This window comes from Lissotriton helveticus, chromosome 12 (assembly GCF_964261635.1).
Source record: "Lissotriton helveticus chromosome 12, aLisHel1.1, whole genome shotgun sequence".
In the NCBI taxonomy this organism is placed as follows: Eukaryota; Metazoa; Chordata; class Amphibia; order Caudata; family Salamandridae; genus Lissotriton; species Lissotriton helveticus.
This window is the reverse complement of record NC_136073.1, coordinates 128977653-128983621: the sequence shown is the minus strand read 5'-3', so window position 1 is coordinate 128983621 and position 5969 is coordinate 128977653. Positions and strand designations below refer to the sequence as shown.

At 50.0% G+C, this 5969-nt stretch overlaps 1 non-coding gene across 1 annotated transcript; it reads left to right on the top strand.

Annotated features, from left to right (window-relative positions):
- The first annotated feature begins 5607 nt into the window (after window positions 1-5607).
- TRNAS-UGA (transfer RNA serine (anticodon UGA)) lies at window positions 5608-5689 on the top strand. Its single transcript has one exon. It is a non-coding gene; the product is annotated as a tRNA-Ser (tRNA).
- Window positions 5690-5969: the final 280 nt, after the last annotated feature.

The following is a 5969-nucleotide window of genomic DNA, read 5'->3' as shown; positions in this document are numbered from 1 at the left end:
GTGTGGCTTAATCAGATAACGTTTTTTTGCACCGTGGGTCGGCTGCTAGTTAAGTATTAACCAGAACAGGGTCAGGAATAGGGGGATCGATACAGAACCTATAGGAATACATCACACCACTTCTGGGGTGACGGTTCCTTCTATGGAGTTGTTGCAACAAATGATTAACTCTGCTGTGGCTGCTGCCTTGCAGGGTCAAGGGCCTGTTCCTGCTGATAAAAGGGCCAGATGTGATGACGCTCCTGCTCTTGATTCAGACGCTGAGGAGGATGTTGAAGAGTCGCTTTGTGCAGGGGGCGGATCTTAAGTTGGTCCTTGGACACATTCGCAAAAATTTTGTGTTTCCTGATTCTGTGTCCCCTCTTGATGATGATTTATTCTCCCAGTATCAACGTCCTGAGCCTGAGTCTTTGCCGGTTCATTCTTCAGTGTTGAAGGTTTTGGAGTTGGAATGGAAGGATGTGGCCAAGGGGTCCTTTCCGCGTTTTCTAAATAAACGCTATCCTCTCCAGTATTTTGCTGTGAAGTTTCCTTCCTCGGTCAAGGTGGATTCCTTGATGGCCAGTATGTCGCCTCATGGGACTGTTGTTTCTGAGGATTCCTCTCCTGCTGACCCTGTAGATCGGAAGGTGGATGGTGCGGTGAAGCGCACTTATGCGGCTGCTAACTTTTCCATACGGGCGGCGGCCTATTCGTCTTACACGATCCAATCCTTGCTTAAGGATTTTCAATCTCTGTCGGAATTGTTGGACCGGGGGGAGGATGTCTCTTCTACTCTGGCTATGATGGAGCAGCAGGTTCGCCTACTTTCTGATGTCTCTTTTGATTCATTGGGGGTGGCGGCTTCTGCGGCTGGGTCATCTGTCGCTGTGAGACGTCAGTTGTGACTTCGCTCCTGGAAGGCGGATGCTGCGCAGAAAAGTCTCCTGATGAAGATCCCCTTTTCTGGGGTTAAGCTTTTTGGTTTACCTTTAGATGAGATGGTGAAGAAGACGGCGGAGGACCGTAAACTCCTTGCTCCTGAACGGGCTGATCGCTTCCGTTCCTTTGGATCTCAGAGGGCTTTTGGTCCTTCTAGGAGGGGTCGTGCTGGTCAGCCCTTTCGTGGACGGGGCGAGCCGGGGTGCTCCTTCCTTTGATAAATCCCGGTTCTCCGGTGCTTCTGCCTCCTCCTCTCCTGCTTCAAAGTCATGACTGGATCGCTCCTGGTGTGGGTCCAGTTGGGGGTCGCCTCACTTGCTTCATGGAATCCTGGCGCGAGACTGTGTCAGACCAGTGGGTGCTTCAGGTGGTTTCGGAAGGTTTGCGTCTTGGGTTTACCCAGACTCCCCCAGACTGTTTCAGATCCACTCCTTGTCCCAGAGACCCTCTAAGACGGATGGCGCTTTTGGAAGACATTGATTCCCTGGTGGTCAAACATGCGGTGATTCCTGTGCCCAACGATCAGTTGGGGTTGGGCGTGTATTCCATTCAGTTTCTGGTGGCCAAACGCACGGGGGATCTCAGGCCTGTGATGGACTTGAAGTGGGTCAATACTTTCATTCCTCACCAGAAGTTCAAAATGGTTTTGGTTCAATTGATCCTTCCTCTGGTGTCTCAGGGAGATTTCCTGGCCTTGATAGATTTGAGGGATGCTTATCTGCATGTGCCTGTTCACCCCGACTCTCAGAGGTTTCTCCGGTTCTGCGTCCTGGGTCGTCACTACCAGTTCCAGGTATTACCTTTTGGGCTCTGCTCTTCTCCCAGGATTTTTACTAAGATTTGGGCTCCTCTTATTGGACATTTGCATGGGGAGGGCATTAGTGTTTTTCCTTATCTGGACGATATTTTGATTTCTGCTTATTCTCTTTCTAAGGCGGAGTTGCATGTCCAGAGAGTGTGCTTTGTCCTGGAGCATCACGGATTCCTAGTGAATGTGCCGAAGTCCTCCCTGGTTCCAGCGCAGGAATTGACTTTCATTGGAACTCTGTTCAGGACTCAGTTCGGGATGGTGTTCCTGCCCCCTGGTCGGATTCTGTCCCTGATGTCTGCAGTTTGTTCCCTGCTGTTGGGTCCTTCTCATCCTGTGACCCTGTGGTTGAGGGTTCAGGGTCTGATGTCCGCGTCTTTATTGACGGTTCCGTGGGCTAGCCTCCACATGTATCCGGTGGTGTCCCACATTTTGTTGCATTGGGACCCCTGTTCCCTAGATATGGATGTTTTGATTCCTATGTCCGAGGATGTTCGGGTGGTCCTGGGTTGGTGGTTGGACGAGGGTCATCTGTCCAGGGGCCGCCCGTTTCTGGTTGTTCCCACCCGTGTTCTCACTACAGATGCCAGCCTGCTGGGTTGGGGTGCTACTGTGGGGGATTCGTCGGCCCAGGGGGTTTGGGCTCCATCGATGGTGTCTTGTTCCTCCAACTTCAAAGAACTGAAGGCTGTTCTTTTGGGTCTGTTGGCCTTCTCAGATCTTCTTTGGGGTCACCATGTGCAAGTCCGGACGGACAATCAGGTGGTGATGTCCTATATCAACCATCAAGGGGGTTGCAGAGTTCTTTCCCTCAGTTGCCTCGGGCGTTGGATTTGTTCTTGGGCGGATTTAAATCTGGCATCTCCCGGTCGGGAGAACACTGTGGCGGACTGTCTGAGCCGAGTGTTTCCTTCCATGGGATCTTTGTCCCTGACAACATTGATGTTCCGGAGGTTGGTGAGGATGTTTGGGTCTCCGATCGTGGACCTCTTTGCTTCCCAGTCGAATGCCAAGGTCTGCTGTTTGTGCACGATTATGCCTTGCCGGGATGCTTCGAGAGTGGATGCTCTGTCTTTCCCTTGGCCGAGGGGGCTCTTGTATGCCTTTGCCCCTGTTCCCCTAATTCCGGCGGTCTTGCAGAAGATCAGGAGGGAGGGGTCCTTAGTCCTTCTGGTGGTTCCGGATGGTGTCGTCGCTCTTGGTATCCACTGTTGTTGGAATTGGCTGTGACTCTGGGGTGGGCCTTGCCGTTTGTTCCTTACCCTCTGCTTGGGCCTTTTCTTCCTCTGCCGGTGTTCAGGTCCCTGGGTCTGCGGGCCTGGCTCTTGAGAGGGATTTGCTGATGCGTGGTGGGTGTTCCTTGACTGTTGCTGGGGTCATTCAGCAGTCCCGAAGGCCTTCTACGCTGAAGTCCTACGCTAAACATTGGGATAATTTTGCTTCTTGGTGTGTGGGTCGCAGGCTGTCTGTGGATTCTTTGGACCCAGCTCGCATTCTGGATTTTTTGAATGATGGGTTTGTGTTGGGCTTGGCCATTTCGACTCTTCGCGCTCAGTGGGCCGCCATTCGGGCATTTCATGTCCTCCCTTTGGTTTCGGTTTCTCCTTTGGTGGCACGTCTTTTTAAGTCTCTGTCTTTCAGGCGTCCCCGTCCTATCCTGTGTCCTCCTCCTTGGGACCTTCCTTTGGTGTTGCGGTCCTTACAGTTGGCTCCTTTCGAGCCGTTGGAGTCGGTGGACTTGAAGTTTTTGACGCTCAAGGTCGTGTTTCTTGTGGCCATTGCTTCTGCCAGGCATATTGGGGAGTTGGGGGCTTTCCTGAGATCTGCCCAATTTTTGGTCATTTTGTCGGATCGTGCGGTCTTGCGCCCTCATCCTACATTTGTGCCTAAGGTGGATTCTTATTTTCACCGGTCTTCGGAGGTGGTTCTTCCAGTTCTTTGCCCTGATCCATCCTCGGATGAGGATTGCCTTTTGCACCTCTTGGATGTTCGTCGTACCTTATTGATTTATTTGTCACGCACATCTTCCTTTTGTAAGGTGGACAATTTATTTGTCAATTTTGGTCAGTCGCGTCAGGGCCTAAAACCCTCCCTCTCCACGGTCAGTCGTTGGATTAAAGAGGCCATTCTGTTAGCTTATGGTTCTGTTTCTGAGGTTCCCTCTCTTACGGTTCAAGGTCGGTCCACCAGGTCTGTTGCTGTGCCATGGGCTGCTTTCAAGGGGGTCTCCATGGAGGATGTTTGCAGGGCTGCTACTTGGTCATCCCCTCATACCTTCATGTCCCATTACCCCCTTCAGGTTGGGGGTGGGGGTTCTGTTTCATTTGCCTCTTCTGTTCTATCTGCTGGGGTTACTTGAGAGGTTGTCCTTTTTGGTTGCTTTGCCTCTTGTTATTAAACAAATGTTTCCGCTGCATTGCTGGCGTGGCCTGTTTTCCTTACATGAAGCTGATTTGCTTTGGTATCGGCTCATGGGTAATTACTGTGGCAAGGAAGACGGACGAGGTGGTAATGCTCCGGTTACTTACCGGTAATCTTCATTACTCCAAGTCCTTGTCTTCCTCGCCACAGTATAGTTTCCCTTCCCTCCCGACCCTGTTGGTGGCTTCATGCCTGTGGCTTGGTTCTTTAGGTCATGTTGGTGTTTCTGTATCCCTTTGTGGGATTGTCTGGAGCCACTGGGGGCCATCTTGGAGGAGGGAGAGGGAGACTAGATCGAACGATTTATGCTTGGAGTTTCTGTGTGTTAGCCAGAGGCTCATGGGTAATTACTGTGGCGAGGAAGACAAGGACTTGGAGTAATGAAGATTACCGGTAAGTAACCGGGGCAATACGGTGAATCTTAAACTTATACTTTTAAGAAATGTTTCTAAACTTCTTTTTGATCCCAACATTAATACAGGTTTTAATGCATCCCTGGCACAAGGTGGAGCTTTTCCAGCTGTGTCTTTATTGTTCTCCTGCTTCTGGTGCTTCACTATCACCAGGGCTTTAAGTGGGCCGGGTATCACTTGTGCTGAGCACCGGCAGTATTTTAAAGGAGGCCTCCAAATGGGTCTATATCGGGCTCTGTTTTGTCCCTGGCACAAGCGGTCCATTTTTTCCAGACTGCAGTGACAGCAGGCACATCCATGTGTGCGTGCTCACACTGCTCACTTCTCACTAGTGTAGAAGTGACGGCATGACATCTTGCCAGGTGAGCGTTGTAGGGGAAGGGAAATCCTTTCAAGAGTCATTTTATCTCTGGATTTCCCTTCTTTTTGAAACTCAGGAGCAGCAACATTGTCATGGTGTCACCGGGGCTTTAAGTGGAAGCTTTTTCAATATTATATACAAAAGCGATAGTTGCTGCTTATTTGTCTTATGCAACTAACAACCATTGACAAAGCAAATAGTCCTGACTTGTTGTAGGTATGATGTTACTTGTATCACATATCTGGATGCAATGACAGTTTCCTGCCGCGACAAGTGAGGCTGAGCCTCTTGCCAGAGTGAGCCCACTTGAATGTTGTATTTAAAGTTTCTCATTAAAAGTGACTCCCATGAGCCGGACTTCTTCAGACGCCACCTGCTGGCATTAGATGCCCCTTCAAGTAACACCAAAGGATGGGATTTAAGAGTTGTGAAATGAAGGACAATCAGTGAAATTCGCAGCTGTCTTTGAAGGGAGTCGAGCAGTTCACCTGAGCCCATCTGGGGCAAGGGGGTGGATGCAGTCACCAGAGCCCTGTGAAATAATTGGTGCATTAGAACATATTCACAGCGAGAACTGCAGAGCGTTCAAAGAGTTATGCATCAAATCACATTCCTAAACACTGTCCGGACTCCAGGTAACAGAAGAGAGGGTTCAAAGGGCACATTGTGACTCATCACAAAAGGTAGTAGTGGGCGAGCGGTTAAGGCGATGGACTTGAAATCCATTGGAGTTTCCCCGCGCAGGTTCGAATCCTGCCGACTACGTGTGACTTTTGGCACATTCTCCGGGTGTTGCTCAGCATCTTTAAGATTTTAATCTCTTTCTGTAGGGATTGTACATATGCTCACACGAGCCGTGTCACGAGCATTCAGCTATGTCTGACAGCTCGTGACACGGGCGTGATTATGGAGACGTTATGTTATGTTTTAAACATGTAGAATGCAGACTGTTAAAGCATGTCTCGTTTTCGTTATTATTGACTTGAACTAGATGACTGAAGGAACGGAATAAACCTTGTCTGCTTTCAACTATCTTCCGTGTGAT